This window comes from Pelodiscus sinensis, chromosome 13, assembly GCF_049634645.1.
Source record: "Pelodiscus sinensis isolate JC-2024 chromosome 13, ASM4963464v1, whole genome shotgun sequence".
Taxonomy (NCBI): Eukaryota; Metazoa; Chordata; order Testudines; family Trionychidae; genus Pelodiscus; species Pelodiscus sinensis.
Window position 1 is genome coordinate 30,261,302 of NC_134723.1, and position 16,597 is coordinate 30,277,898.

Consider the following 16,597-nt stretch of genomic DNA (forward strand, 5'->3'; position numbering starts at 1 on the left):
TGTCTGAAAAGCTTGAGAGATTTTGTATTTTTCCTACTTATGGACAAACTTTTTTTACTTGCAAGATAAATTATAGGAATTTGTTGTTACTTATATATCATTTTTAAGTGGGCCAGTAGAAGCTTCCTAATGCTGGCATTAGTATTTTTGATTTTATATAACAATTATTGGGAACTATTGGCACAAAGAAAGTCTTAACTTAGCACATGCAGATGGGTATCCAAATGGATTGAGTAAACAAAAGACATGATTCTTAATTTGTATCTTCATTTTTCTTCTATGAATAGTCTAATTGGCATATATATTCCTATATATATATTTCAGTTTTCTTTCAAAATATTATTCAGTTTATGAGAAGTTGGTCTTAAAATTTAATTTGTGAGACCTGGAAGTTTGAAACTGTTTGACCTTTTAACATTTGTTGTTGTCTGCTAGTGCACCTTCTGCCTTCTAAAGCGTTGCATGTGTGTACTGTGAAGGAAGCACTTTCATTCTTATTTTTTCTTGACCATAAACTCCACAATAAAATAATACTGAACAGAATGGGACAGGGGAGAGAAGTTATTAAGTACTAGCAGGTGAAGTCCATCTTTGAACAGGCAAAGTCATTTTGTGTAGATTATACTTAAGGGAAAGTTCAAGAAATTAAATATATGGAATATAATTTTTTATTAATGAGCTTGCAAAAGGGAAGTAAAAGAACAGTTTTAAAATTGTAGGATTTCAACTTCAAACATTATTCATTTTATTGAATAATTACCACACAGTAAATAGAAGCTTCCATTACTCTTTCCATAACTCAACAAATGTTAAAAGGTCAAACAGTTTCAAACTTCCAGGTCTCACAAACTAAAACTCATTTGAATTATTTTGTGATTTGTAACTGTAAACATTTTCTTTGCACTAAAATGACATTTGAATGGGAGACTCAATTTTAATTTAACACTTTTATTAACTCTAATCATAATAGTCATGACCTTTTTGCCTTTCACCTAGCATATTCTGGTATAAAAAGTAGTGCGTTCAGCTAATTGCAGTGGCAGGATTGTTTATGAAAAATTTAGTATCTGTAGGTTACCGTAAAATATGACTTTATTCTGTACAAACAAATCCACACACAAACTCACTCTTCAAAATATATATTGGCCTTATTTTAAGAGGGATAAGGGATCTTTCAGAAAAGGCTTTATTTTCCAAAAGATCCGCATCTAGACTGGCGCTTTTTTCTGGCAAAGCTCCGTGCCGGAAAAAAGCGGCAGCCATTTTTATGCTAATGAAGTGGGAGAGATTTAAATCCCCGCTTCATTAGCAATTGCGATACGTCTAATTTGCATCCCTTTTACGAAAAAGGGATGCAATATAGACGTAGCCATTGAGTATAGTTACCCAATGACTTGCCTTGCCATCTACTGGGTGTGACTATGTTCCACTATTTCCCAGCCGTCCTACTAGTCTCTTGATGCTAATGAAAGCCACCATAATTCATAGCATCCTTTGGCTCTGCTAATGAAATTGCTTTGATGTGTAAAGGCATCCTAGCATGTCCTAGCAAGAAACATGTGGAGAAATTTGAGAGGGTCCACAGAAAAGCAAAAAGAATGATTAAAGGTCTAGAGAACATGACCTATGAAGGAAAGCTGAAAGGACTGGGTTTGCTTAGTTTAGAAAAGAGAAGATTGAGGGGGGACATGATAGCCGTTTTCAGGTATCTAAAAGGGTGCCATAAGGAGGAGGGAGAAAACTTGTTCATCTTGGCCTCTGAGGATAGAACAAGAAGCAATGGGCTTAAACTGCAGCAAGGGAAGTTTAGGCTGGACATTAGGAAAAAAGGTTACTAACTGTTAGGGTAGTTAAACACTGGAATAAATTGCCCAGGGAGGTTGTGGAATCCCCATCTCTGGAGATATTTAAGAGTAGGTTAGATAAATGTCTATCAGGGATGGTCTAGACAGTATTTGGTCCTGCCATGAGGACAGAGGACTGGACTCGGTGACCTCTCAAGGTCCCTACCAGTCCTAGTATTCTATGATAATAAAGATAACAGTTCTCAGTATATCCATGCATGTTTGCTTTCACATTAACAAGGCCAACCATAAATAACCATGATGGGTGCTCCCCAAATGCTAATCAGTCACAAACCACCACCTCTTGCTTTGGGGTGGGAGAGACCCAACCTACAGCCCGTAGGGAGGCAGGATTTCCCTCAAGAATTACTCCAACACATTCAACAGTAAAAAAATTAGTTATTTTGATTGGCAAACAAGTGTCCTTTCCGCATCAATCCTTTCATCACCAGCCATGGACCTTCTTTTGAGGCTCTGTCTGGTTCTCATGTGAGGTGCAAATTCCCACAAGCTTTACAGTTAAAGTGCTGCTTGGCCTACACTTCAGACCAGAGCTCTGACTCAGCACTTGCTATTGCCCACTGCAGCAATAGCTGCACCTGTGTCTCCAGCAGCCCACACAATCCTTCTCCAGTCACAGAAGAGCTGGCAGCAGGAGCAGATTGCCTGCCAACCCAGAGCTCTGAGAACAAAGAGAGGACAGATGTTTGCTCCTCACCAATCAAGGCACTGCGGGTAGAAGAACTGTTCAGAGATATACTGCTGCTCTGTGGAGTTGAACATTACAACATTTTTAGCTAGGATTCAGAGTATATTCAAGCCAAGGAAAGTCCACGTTTGCTGTCTCAGGCTTGCTCTCAGGACTTCAAGATGGCATGTCCTAGCATGAGTAAAACTAGGAACTCATTACATTGACAATTGTTCTCTCTTTAGAAGGTTACCTCTGTAAGGTAAGAGTGTTTAACACTATAGCATTCAGGGTTGGAGTTTGGAGGGGAACAATTGCATGGTTTCTTCTCTGGCTCTCCTTTGGGTTCCATGCTGAATCCTTTTGGGGCAGTGAGGTGATACAATTAGGCTAGATTTCAGGGTTCACCTTCTCAGTGACCTTTTGGTCACTCTATTCCTCAGGCATATTGCTCTGTCAGCCTGTATGCATTACAGAAGGCCAAATATCAGTATCTGTTGTATATTTTCAAGGGTTATTTTGTACAGTAAGGAAGTCAGACTCTTTATAATAGAAACTACTCAGCTATGTATGTTTTTTTCCATGTCTTTCAGCTCTACTCCATTAAAGAAAAGCTCACTGCAAAATATCCTATTCACTAATCCACAGTTTGGCCCATGGCACAATCCCTTTGGCTTTATATCAATGTTCAGGTGTGGAGTGTACATTATTAGCCTCTGTGACATGTATAGTTACATTTGTTCTTACAGTGGAAAGCAGCACATTTCAGGCCAGAAAATTTAATACTGTCCACTAAACTATGAAATTAATAAAAAGGCGCTGCTCATAATAGGATTAGCATTTGGCCTATGTGAGTTGTAGCATTTGTGACTTGGATGGGAATATATCTTTATATAAAATAGAAGTAAGCTTTTTGGTAAAGGGACTGATTTTTGTTGTTGTTGTTGTTCTGTGTTTATAACAGTGCTTAGCACAATGGAGTCCTGGTTCAGGCCTGGGACTCTTAGATAATACCATTCACATCACAAATATAAACCAAATTAGTGATAAGCCCAACATCTGATATTATGATCTGGATTTGGCCATTTTCTAAAGACCCTCTCCTACAAATACTATATACTTGAGAGACTTCATATCTAAGTTTGGAGTGGGGTTCTTGTGATCTGAGGGTTTGATTCGGACCTTATATCCTGTTTACCGATAAACCTTGATTTTTATGAAAGGATACCAATAATTTGTAGAAAATCAGGATTCTCCAAAAATTATTTTTTTATTCTAATTTTAGATAACTCAGAAATGTAGGGTTTAGAAAATGAGCTTATTTGTATATGCCTCTCCATGATGAGAATCTCACAGCGGTAGCTGAACAGCTGCAGGTTGAAAATCTAAAATATTTCGGTATATATTCACATGGATTATGATTGAAACACCATTCAGCACATAGGAAAGCTGGTTTTCTTGGCATCTAGACTGAGAGTGAGAGAGAGAAAGAGATGAATTATCATTTAGCAAGCCTTAGTAGCTTTAAATGCTTCCTATGATGTTCAGACTTTTCCAATGGAGAATCCTTGCTCTGTCACTTCACAGTTGTTGGCACTTTATTCGCTCTTTCTCTGTTATGGAATTAAAGGAAGAAAAATGCTCACCTCTTTATCTTTATACCTAAAAGTATAAAATGAATGCACAGCTGTGCTTTGGGATGAATGCATTATGGCTTCACAGCAGTTATCACAGCCCTGACAATTAATTTTTTTTTAATCGGCTATACTTCTCTGGCAGGTTGGCAATTCACTTATATAATATAGCATATTGCCTGGTTCAAAGTTAACCTTCTTCAATCCCCACAGGTGCATCCTATTGCTTGCATATTAAAAGCTCATCAGGGTGCTACCAAGCATTCCTGTCCTTCCTTCCTTATATTTTGCAGATGCTACTGACTGGGTGTGCCCATTGTGCTGTCGTAGTTAAAGTTCCCTTTCCTTCCAAGTGCTTATTTAGTTGCGTTTTCAAAGATCCTTGTAAGTCTGTATTGGCTGATCCTCCCTTCCCCATATTTTCTGGTCAAGCATTAATATGTCAGCAAATGGCTCATAGAAGAGAGATACCTGTGCAGTGTGGCTGGTGAACAAATTGAAAAGAGTGCAGTATATTTAGGAATTACTATTGTGTATGTAATGTGCAGAAAAGCAATAGGACAAATAGATGTTGTACTTGTTTCTTATGGTGCCATTTTTTTAATGTATAGATTTTTCTTTCCTGAAGTAACACTGGAAAGCAGGGAGATATTTGTACTTACCAAATAAAGACTAACGTTTTATTCTCATTGTGATAACACTATTTTTTTGTAAAATAACCTGCTGATTTGCAAGTCCTCTGAACAATGTTGCAGTGATTCTGGTAACATGTATCAGAGTTTTCAGGGTAATTGAGCCTTGGTGGAGCATAGACATGGAATAAATTGGATATATGCCAGCAGCCATTTCTTAAATGTAAGAGCTATTTGTGGTTTTGGAAAGTTTTCTCTCTATAATAGCAAACTCCGTCACATAAATAAACTTTCTGGTTAATAACCCAGGCAACTTTACCTTCACACAGAATTATAACAACTGGAATTATGTATAAAACATGTCTAGATGCATTCCAAGGGGATTAAAAATTGAATATTAACACTGATTCATGTTTAGGGTTTATTATCAATTGAGCACTGTAAGTGCAGAAATGTTGTTATGATGCTTTGTTTTAATTTTTTTTGTAGGTTTCTCTTATTTTCCTATTTTCATCAAAGAACAACTGACTTTTTGATTAAGAGCTTCAGAGGGATAGCCGAGTTAGTCTGTAACAGGAAAAACTTAAAAAACAAATAGTCAGGTAGCACTTTAAAGACTAACACAACATATAGATGGTATCATGAGCTTTCATGGGCACAGCCCACTTCTTCAGATGACCAGAGTGTTGGATGCTGGTCTGCAGGGGAAGCCAATTTAAAAACCATCTCCCCTCACGGACTGGCTACCTGTTGCCCCATGCTACCGCTTCTGATACAGCAGAGGCAACATGGGGGACAGCAGTCCCTGTCCAGGGGTGGAAGCTCCTGGACCCAGCGCAAGCTGGAACTGAGCCAAGCTACCTGTCCGCCCAGCTCCTAGTACACTTTAAATGCAGAATGAGGTAAGGTCCTGGACCCATCACAAGCCAGGACTGAGCTGGGCTGCTGACCAGCCTGCTAAAAAATTTATTGGAAGGGAGTGGGGGAATACATATAGGCTGTGTCTACATTGGCACCCTTTTCTAGAAAAGGGATGCTAATGAGACACTTTGGAATTGCAAATTCCACGGGGGATTTAAATATCCCCCGCGGCATTTGCATGAACATGGCTGCCGCTTTTTTCCGGCTCTGGGTTTTGCCGGAGAAAAGCGCCAGTCTAGACAGGACCTTGCGGAAAATAAACCATTTTCCGGAAGATCCCTTATTCCTACTTGAAAGGGTTTATTTTCTGCAAGGTCCCGTCTAGACTGGCGCTTTTCTCCAGCAAAACCCCGAGCCGGAAAAAAGCGGCAGCCATGTTCATGCAAATACCGCGGGGGATATTTAAATCCCCCGTGGCATTTGCAATTCCGAAGTGTCTCATTAGCATCCCTTTTCCGGAAAAGGGTGCCAATGTAGACACAGCCATAGTCTATAGCATTAACCTATAAGCTTTTGGTTATCTGTTAATTGACTACACTATTACAGCTCTACTTTGTTCAAATCAAGTATGACATTTCCTATGTTGTTAGCCTTCCTCTTAGACAGATAGCAAAAGGTAGTGGTGGGCAGCTTCATGATCACCTTCACTTCATGATCACCTTCTTGTGAAGTCCCTTGGCGCTGACATAAATGGCAGATCTTTAGCTGGAGCTTGCTCTATTGAACTTACACCAGCTGAGACTACTCTCTAGATAGTGCCCATAATATACATACATGCCACAAAGCTCTATGTTATTTTCACACTGAAAACAGACAGTAACATCACCTGGCTTCCTACAACATGCATGAACTGAAGATCTCTAAGACTTGGTAATGAGCTCAATTTTTTGGTGTAGAGAGTTCATAATTTTTTCCTAGGCCAGCTCTGACAGTACTTAGAGGTGGAGGTCAGCCAAGAGCAGGCACAGCAGAGCATACATTCCCCACTTTCATGGGCCCTGATAGAACACAGTTCCCCTTCTGCCACAGGAATTCTTTGCTGGCAATTTGCAACTAGAGTGTAGCCCCTTTGTACCACTCAAGTTATACAAAAGAATCAAATCTCAGTAGAGAATATGGCCTTTGATAATAAGTGCTAGTTTCTCCAAGCACATTTTTTTTTGCAAGTTCAACTCTTATCAACCTCTTTCCTTGTAATAGCTGATGGATAAGCTTCTGTTTTACGAATGCTTTTTAATGTTTAAGTCTGGGCCAGAAGAAATTGATGAGAACATACTGTGTCTTCTACCTAGAATTATCATTGCTGCATGTCAGATACTGTTTTTGTAAACTTTTTTCTTTTCATCTCGTGTCTTTGCTCTTGTTCAGAAATCGTGCATTCATTATTGAAATTGTTATAATACACTAATTCTCAGCAAAAGTTTCAATGCTGCATTAAAGATTTAGAAACAGTTTTTGTCTTGGTTAGTAATGAACTCCTTAACTTGACTGGACTTTAAAAAAAAATCTGTTTTGGAGCCTTACCTTTACTTATTTAAAAAAAATAAAAACAAATGGTCTGGTAGCACTTTATAAATAAACAAAACATGTAGACGATATCATGAGCTTTTGTGGGCACAGCCCACTTCTTCAGTCATCTACCAGACCATTTTTTTTTCTGTAAGGGTATGTCTACACTGCATCCCTAGTTCGAACTAGGGATGCAAATGGAGACAATCGAACTAGTTAATGAAGCGGGGATTTAAATATCCCGCGCTCCATTAACATGATCTCGCCGGCGCGCTAGTTCGAATCACAGCTGATTCGAACCAGGAAGTGCGTGCCGGGACGCGTTAGTTCGGACTAAAGCCCTTAGTCCGAACTAATGTTACTCCTCATTTTTGGAGGAGTAACATTAGTTCGGACTAAGGGCTTTAGTCCGAACTAACGCGTCCCGGCGCGCACTTACTGGTTCGAATCAGCTGTGATTTGAACTAGCGCGCCGGCGAGATCATGTTAATGGAGCGCGGGATATTTAAATCCCCGCTTCATTAACTAGTTCGATTGTCTCCATTTGCATCCCTAGTTCGAACTAGGGATGCAGTGTAGACATACCCTAACAGACTATCGTGGCTACCCCCTGAAGCTACCTTTACCTATGTTTGTCTTCATGCATGTCATCTTTACTTTTTGTTCATGTTATCTCTCACATGTGAGGAGCTCCCCATCAAAAATCTGTAAAAATGTCTTACTGTCCTTTTTTCAAATTTCTCCTTTGCTATGATCCCTACAAAAACTCAGCAATGATTAGGCAGCTGATGACCTGAGAGCAGTAATGTCTACCATGCTGATCAGCATTGCCTTTGTTTTCTTGTGCTACTCCTTCTGCCGCCTTACAGCTATTGCCGCTTGCCTTGGGGAACATTACACTACCACGTTTTGGAGACAAAAACTTATGTAAAAACACTCAAGTCAACAAAACAAAAGTAACCAGAGGGCATTCACACTTGCTCCTTCTGTTGACAGATCATGTCTATGTTGGGGAAACCATCATTGACTATGAGCAATGAATTGTGGGAAGGCAAAGCTGATACCTGTACATCTTAGGTTGCTCCCTGAGCTCTCCCACAGCCGCCTCAGCTGCTGGGAGCAATAGCCTGAGTACCTCTGTGAGCTCTCACTATTGTACAGAGGAATGTCAAAGCACCCAGCAGTCTGTCCTAAAGCAGGGCAGAACAGGAACATTGCAATGATTTGCTCTTTGTTTGTTCCACAAAAGAAGCACCACGCTTAGCTGTCAGTTACTTCCTGGAGCTTTGAAAGGGGAGGGGTGAATGCAGAGCTCAAAACATTGGACAGAGCCAACAGGGCAGGCATTGTGGGATTCCGGTGGAAACCATTTCTGTTGATAAAACAAACAGCACTGTCTACATTAGCTCTTTGTCGACAGTAAAGGGAGGGGAAAAGAAAAAATTTCATAAGGGTAGAAATTTGTTGTCGCTGAAACTAGGTGTTTTTCCTGACAATAGGTGCATTGCAGTGTGAATGCTCTCACTGTTTTGTTGCCAGAAGGCAATTTTGGCAACGTAACTTCATAGTATAGACATAGCCTTAGATTGTCAGCTGTTTGGCTAAATCTACACTGAGTTTTCTCAGCAAAAAATATGCTAACGAGGGACTCATTTGCATGAATCATGATCTCATTTGCATATTTTCTGCCGATCTGTTTTTGCGCTCGGAGTTTTTGCACAAAAACAAGCAGTTTTCTTTTTGTGCAAAAATCCCTTTTTCCACAAGATGAGTTGGGATCTTGCAGAAAAGGGGGGTTTTACACAAAAAAGAAAATGTCCACACTGCTTGTTTTTGCGCAAAAACACCTAATGCAAAAATGGATCCACAGAAAATATGCAAATGAGATCATGATTTGTGCAAATGAGTTCCTCATTAGCATATTTTTTGCCTAGGAAAACTCGTAGTGTAGATGTAGCCTTTGGGGCAATGACTGTCACTTTGTCTTTCTACAATTTCTAGTACTGCTCTTAGTCTGTGATTTGTATTGTGCAAGCATCTAGGAGCCCCAATAAGTAAGTGAACATGTGTCTAGTGTAACAGTGTATATTTTCACAGAGGTGTAGCTGCTGAAAGCATTCGGAGTACATCTTAAAGACAATTTAGAGAGATTTACTGCTTGTCTGCTGTGAGTTGTCTGGAAGTTAATAAGCATGAATAAAGAACAAATCTAATGAAACTCTATAATTTCAATTGATCACATTTGTCCTGGTCCAATTTCATCGTAACTATAATTTTGGAAGTCCCATGGATTAAGGTCAGGGCAATATGTAGTTTATCAGACTGAACCCAAATAAAATCCACTTCATGTATCTGTTGCTTAATAATAAAGGACTAGTATTTCTTTCTTTGTGTTGATATGGGAAAGAGGAGAAGTGCTGTTAACTTAGAAATTTCCTCTTGCATAATTAGGAATGAAATTATAGGTTTATTTACTAATCACATATGGCTCACTCACTAATGTATCTTAATGGTAGACTCTAGATTGCATGATAGCCTATTTCTTAAACTTTTACCCAGACAACTTCAGAAAGAAGACAAATTGCTTGCTTTGTAGCTGTCTTCCAATTCATATTGTTGCAGTATTTTTTGTGTAATTTATATGAAGTCCAGCATATATCAAAATCAGTGTTCATGTTTTCTAAACTCTTCCTCCTGTGCCTCTTTACTGTTCTCCACAAAAAACACAGATGAAAAAAGTATCTTCCTGCGATGTGACAGAAAACATTGCAATGCTAAAATGTGATCTGTTTATTGTGTATTGGGGCTGCATAGAACAGCACAATAGGTTAATGACATAGATTTATTTATTTTGCATTAGTGCACACACCTATTTAACTTTAATGTACAGTATCTTGCAATAGAACAATGGCATTGCTATTTACAGCAATATAGACAACATTTGCATACTGACAATAAAGAAGGGATAAACACCATTTTACTGAAAAGCAGAATTAGGAACAGAAACAGCAAGTGTAAATTAAATGATTAGAATAATTACTTCCAAGCCATTTAGGATTTCTTTTCATTGGCAGGAGCTGCAAGTGCGCTTTTTTTTTTTTTTAATACAGACAGGAGAAAAACACTTCTCCCCCTGCATAGCTTGTTAAGTCTCCTTCCACCACCTAAGAGATGCCTTGTGAGCATTTCTGAAGCTTGGCCAGGATTCTGAGGTTTGGGTCATGGCCTGTTATGTGGGAATAATACACACTCTCCAGTGCTAAGCACAGATGGAGATGAGAAGGGAGAAAAGTATATCCTTTTTCTTTAGTGCTCTGGAGCAGAAGAGTGGGTGAGTCTTGCCCTTGGCTTCTTCCTGTTAGGCTAGCTGATGGATTTTTGTTGTTAAAAGACCTAGGATAATTCCGTTCGAGTAAGAATATTGTGAAGACCTTTTTGTGATTAAAATAAAGCATTGTCTGTCTTGGTTAGCTTTGGGAACACATTCAGGCTACGTCTACACTCGCGGCTTCTTGCGCAAGTATGGCCGTTCTTGCGCAAGAATCCACAGAGCATCTACACTGCCCTCTTACTCTTGCACAAGGAAATTTACAGTACAGTGAGGTAAAAGAGGGCTTCTTGCGCAAGAGCAATGCTCTTTTTTAACAGGTGTAAGCCCTCTTGCGCAGGAGCTCTTGCGCAAGAGAGCAGTGTGGATGCTCGGCAGGGATTTCTTGTGCAAGAAAGCCCTAAGGCTAAAATGTCCAGTGGAGCTTTCTTACGCAAGAGAGTGTCCACACTGCCATGAGAGCTCTTGCGCAAAAGCACAGCGCGCACATGGCAGTGTGGACGTTTTCTTGCGCAAGAAGCCGCAAGTGTAGACATAGCCTCAGATGGCATGTGTCTGTACCATGAGTGTCCCACTAAGCACCACTGTTCATTTCTATCAGTTGAATGGTTTATTTTTATGAATAGTTTAAGAGTTCTGTTTCTGTAGGTATTTCTAGTGAACTCATTCTCTAGAATAATTGTGAAAATATAACACCAAAACCACAAACAGAACTGAAGTAAAATCAGTGTTTTGTTTGCATGTTTACAGAATACATTTTGCAGGTATTGATCCATCTCCAATTCCTAGGAGTGGTGCCTCTCTAGAAAGCAATTTTGAATATCTACCCAACTTAAACTAGTCAAATATTTTAGCAAAACCACTGTTTGAACCCTTCCAAGTTCAGTATGAAAGGCTACGTCTAGACTACATTGCTTTTTCGGAATATTATTCTGAAATAGCAATGCCGCATCTAAGGAATGCGTCCACTTTTTTTTAAAAAAACATTCGAAAGAATAGACGTGCTCTTTCGCCATCTTTGTTCTATGAGGAATAAGGTATGGCTCAAAAGAGTGCTTTCTTTTGCAACTTGGTGCTGCATAGACATGCCAAATTTCAAGAGCCTCCTTCAAAAGCGAATTGAAAAAAGATACGCAATTGACATTCCACAAATAGCATTTGTTTTTCCGATTTAACACTGCAGTCTACATGTAGCCAAATTGTGTCTCACTGGCGTGTAGGTCTACTGGAAGTGACGTCTAGATCTGAGCTCTAATCTGGAGAGAGAAATCTCCTCATACAGAACTGGGCATCAGTTTAATAATAGTCCTTAGTAATTATGGCTGGTAATGTACTAGGCTGCCTTACAATTTTAGGAAGAGGGGGGAGAAAAAGACTGTCCTTTGCCTCGCTCTTCTCCTGAGGTGGCAGTACTCAGTGTGGTCTGTGGACCACTAGTACTCAAAGACGATCTAACAGGTGGGCTGAAGGCTTGGGGCTCACTCCTCCTGACCACCCTCCAGAAGGAAGTCTGCACTGGTACTCCAGCCCTGTGCCAGTTTCCTGCTGTGGAAGGAGAGGAAGGGGTGAAGCTTGTGAGCAAGATCTGGCTCATGGAGTAAGGAAGGGGTTCCACATGCTGCTGCTCCTCCTCCCGCAGGCTGGGAGAAAGGCAGTGCAGGAAACTGCTCACCAGGAGGTTTCCCCCACTGCTCCCACTGGCCAGAATCACAGCATGGGAAGCATGGTGCCAGTTAGTGTCTGCCATCCTTCTCATGCCCAAATCCTGCACCCTCAGCCTGCTCCTGCACCCTACCTCCTGCCCAGACTCCACACTCCAACCTGTTCCTGCACCCATTTTGTCATCATGGGTGGTTGGCTAATGATCTACAGAAAGGTCTGTGTTGAGCGAGTTTTTTGGCCTGCAGCCCAAAAAATTTGAGAACCACTACCCTGAGGTGATGGCTCTGAGAAAATGTACATGAGCCACCCTTATCTTACACCATTCTCAAAAGTTGTGTCCACATCCACTTAGTTGTGAGGTGGCCAATGTGCAGAGTGAGGAACGGGGACTACAGAGTTGCCTTACTGCCTTTCATTGGACCACGTGCATTGTGGGTTGCAACATGACAATGGGACAGAAGCATCTCTGGGCTATTCCCTTCCCTATATAGCTAGGCACAACTGTATCTCTAGCCTCCCCCAGCATGCCAAACAGCAACGGGGGAAGTAGGCTGTACCAGGCATGTGGCTGGTTTACTTACTCCATGGAGCAAAAGGAAATCTGGAACCAAATTATGACTGAATTAGTTTGGTCTAAGCTGTTCTCCTGAGGTATTGTCCCATATCTGCCAGCCTACTCCATATGAATGTATGTGTAGGCATGTCTGCACTTTTGGGGTGTGTCTAGACTACATGCCTCCATCGACGGAGGCATGTAGATTAGCCATATCGGCAGAGGGAAATGAAGCCGCGATTAAAATAATCGCGGCTTCATTTAAATTTAAATGGCTGCCCCGCTCTGCCGATCAGCTGTTTGTCGGCAGATCGGGGCAGTCTGGACGCGACGCGCCGACAAAGAAGCCTTTCTTGATCGGCACAGGTATGCCTCATGAAACCTGGTTTACCTGTGCCGATCAAGAAAGGCTTCTTTGTCGGCGCGTCGCGTCCAGACTGCCCCGATCTGCCGACAAACAGCTGATCGGCAGAGCGGGGCAGCCATTTAAATTTAAATGAAGCCGCGATTATTTTAATCGCGGCTTCATTTCCCTCTGCCGATCTGGCTAATCTACATGCCTCCGTCAACGGAGGCATGTAGTTTAGACGTACCCTTGGTGTAAATACCCGTAATGCCAATGAAATAACAATGTTTTTATGAGTAAACGCTCCTCCCTCAACCCTTCTGTAAATGGAGAACTGTCACCATGCTGTTCGCTAAGCAAATAAAAAGAGTATGAATGTGTGGCTAGTTTATTTTCCTATTACTTTCCCAGTATTGTTAGCTCCTGTGGTCTATTCCTTGCGTCCTTCCCCCCCCCCCCTTTCTTTAGTGTGCTGTAGTGTAACATCTGTTAGAGAAGAGCTACCTCTGTTATCATTTTTTAATATTGGCCAGTAAAGGACTTGTTCTGAGCTTCAAAAGGTGTGCGTGAGAGGTGTGCTAAAGTTAATCTTGTTCATATTGAATCATCCTGTATGATTCTTCTCTACAGATATGTTAGTAATTCTTTACCCACGAGAATTCCTTTTTCATTTTGTTCTGAAATGAAAACATGTAGCTGCAGAGTTGATTTGGATTATATTGATTAAAATTTATTTTCCTTCGGTAAAGTCAAATTGAGTTTTCTCACAATATTAATTCTATGATCATATTGAGGTTTCATGTAAGATGACTTCAGGAGAAAAGGAAGTGCAAATGGGTCCGATGTTAAAGTCCAATATGCCTAAACATATTTCTTCTCTCCAACTCCCTAAATAGAGGCATTTTTGTTCCTTCTGAACAGTTATATAGAGTTACTTCATTTCTTCAAAAAATAGAATTGGCTATGGCCCTAAACAGGATTCCCTTCATTTTACAAGAGGGGAAGCTGTGTATTTCAATAACTGCATTATTTTCAGTGATAGGCTAGTCGCAAACTTTTGCACAAACCTCTAGTCTAAAAGATGACACTTCTCTGCAGACTTTTTGCCCTTCCTGGCTTATCCACAGATGCATTCTCATGCTCTGTTGAAACCAACAAGTACCAAGGGATGTGAAGGTGAGAATTGACCCAAAACCTACAAAAAAGTTAGGGTTTTATGTTGTTGCAATTTTTGAATGAAGTCTGGGGCTTATTCCTTGTTTCACTCTTAGAAATAAAGGTTTTACAACATTACTGTGTATAGATAAGGCATATTAGGTAATTATTAAAAGATTTCTGAAATGTTACAAAGTTCTTTCCTTGCCCATATCTGTGGAGTTGGAACTTGTAGTAGTAGGGCAATCTAGAGTTACATGAAATATAGAATTAAATTAAAAATTAAAACAATTCTCCATGGTCTTTCAAACAATGTCAAAATATTTCTCTCTGCAAACTAACTATACAGCACACACAATGGTGTGATATTTAGAAACATGGTGGGGAATTGTTCGGGGTGGCTTGTCCAATTTTGCCCTAGAGTTCTCTCTCATAAATACTGTGTCCAGCTCAAATCCCATGCCAATAAAACTGAAATGCCACACCAAACCCTCATGTTGTGTAATGTATAGTCTTCTACCTCAGTGGCAGGATGTAAGGTTCACACAGATAAACAAAAAGGTATCAGGAGTCCCTGAGCTCAGTTAACCATAAGAGGAAGCACAGGGCCATAGAGGGAGCCAGATGAGGAGAGCCTGTTATTCCAGGCCTAATCATGAGGGGGTATATTGGTCAGAGAATCACATACTTCTTCATCTTTGGGCTTGTCTTCACTTACCCCAAGATCAATGTTCTGAAGATCGATCTCCTGAGGTTTGATTTAGTGGGGCTAGTAAGGATATGGATATTAACTAACGTGTATTGTGTAAATGTGTAACTGCTGGGAGGTTTTAGGGGGTAGGGGGAATGCTTTTTGGAGCATGGGGAACAGATGGCTCTGTGGGAAAGCTGGCTTACCTTATGTACCAGTTCTTGCCTGCTCCCCTCACCTCCCAAGCTTCTGCCTCTCTATCACAGGCAGCAGCATGGGGGAAGAGAGGGAGGTGGCTGCATGGGAGCCAGTGCTCGTGGGGAAGTGGCTCCCCCCAAGCACTGGCTCCTGCATGCCCTCTGTGTTGCCTCTATAAAAGGTGGGGGGCAGGTCGCTCTATGGGAGGCCAGCTCCCAACACCACCAGGTCCCCCTCCACACTGCCTCTGATACAGAGGCAGCAAGGGGAGGTGTGTATAGTCATTAGGATTAACCAATAAGACCAGAGTCAATTTACTTCTGGCAGACTTATTAAAAATTCCAAGTCTTTTCTAGCTGGAAGTTGCTCTTCAGACATGTGACATTTGCATAGATGTTAAATTAACAACAACAAAAAGTCTTTGGGAGAATTCAAAGCACAAAGATGATGTGTCTCAGGGTACAGCCACACTGCAACACTATTTCAAAATAACTTAGTCCATGTCTACACAGCAGGCAGCTATTTCGAAATAGTGCCAAAATACAGTCAAGCTGGAGGACTTCTTACTCCAACTCCTGTAGCCCTCATTTTATGAGGGGTAAGGGAAGTCGGGGGAAGAGCACGCTCTTTTGAAATAAGTGCTGTGTAGATGCTCCCTATTTCGAAATAAGATATATACAATCGCGGTAGCTCACTTTGCATAGCTTATTTTGAGTTAACCTCAGCGGTATAGTTGCACCATTAGACTTACAAAATGTGTCCCCTGCCTTATTTTCTAACACAGACACCTCCATCTGAGGCCACAAGTTCATTTCCTTGCTTTTGTTGATTTCAGCAACATTATTGCAAATACATTTTTTTAATCTACTGAAGCCTGAATTCATGATATTCAGCACCTGATGTTTTAAGTAGCAAGGTACTGTAGCACAGCTGGTGGTAGAGTTGCTGAAAGAGGTAATAATGCCTATTGGCATGAGTTACTAGTTCTCTCCAACTGAGCCGCCCACATTCACCAGCGTGCTAGGAATAAATGCTCTGTTTCCTCTTGGGCAATAAAACCTGATTTTAAAAAGGAAGCCATGAACTGTAGTATGTGGTACCAAGAAGTAACTGTTAAAGAAATTAGTAGATGGAAAGCTGCTGAAAGCTGTGGCACTATATAAAATTAGAATGGAAATAGTAGCTGGAAACATTATTTTATTTTCAGTGGTTCAGGACAGGAAATCCACATGGGGTTTAAAGTTATAGAATGCCTTTCATTTGTAAGGGAAAGAAAATAGATTTTTTGCAAACATGTTTCTGACATAAATGAGGGACAAGAGAGGGTGGTGATTGTGTTCAAACCTCCCTTCTAAGGTAAATGGTTTGCCATGTGAGTTAAGCTAAAATTTGTTCTTTAACAAGAGGTAGAAATAGTACCTCTTTGAATATTGCCT

General features: G+C 40.7%; 1 protein-coding gene across 1 annotated transcript in view; it reads left to right on the forward strand.

The window, feature by feature from the left end:
• The first annotated feature begins 2,473 nt into the window (after positions 1-2,473).
• The window catches only part of TENM1 (teneurin transmembrane protein 1), a 1,699,828-nt gene continuing 1,685,704 nt past the window's right edge, over positions 2,474-16,597 (forward strand). Inside the window, exon 1 of the mRNA XM_075940969.1 lies at positions 2,474-2,794. The gene's annotated coding sequence lies outside the window, so the exon portion shown is untranslated. The remainder of the gene's footprint in view (positions 2,795-16,597) is intronic.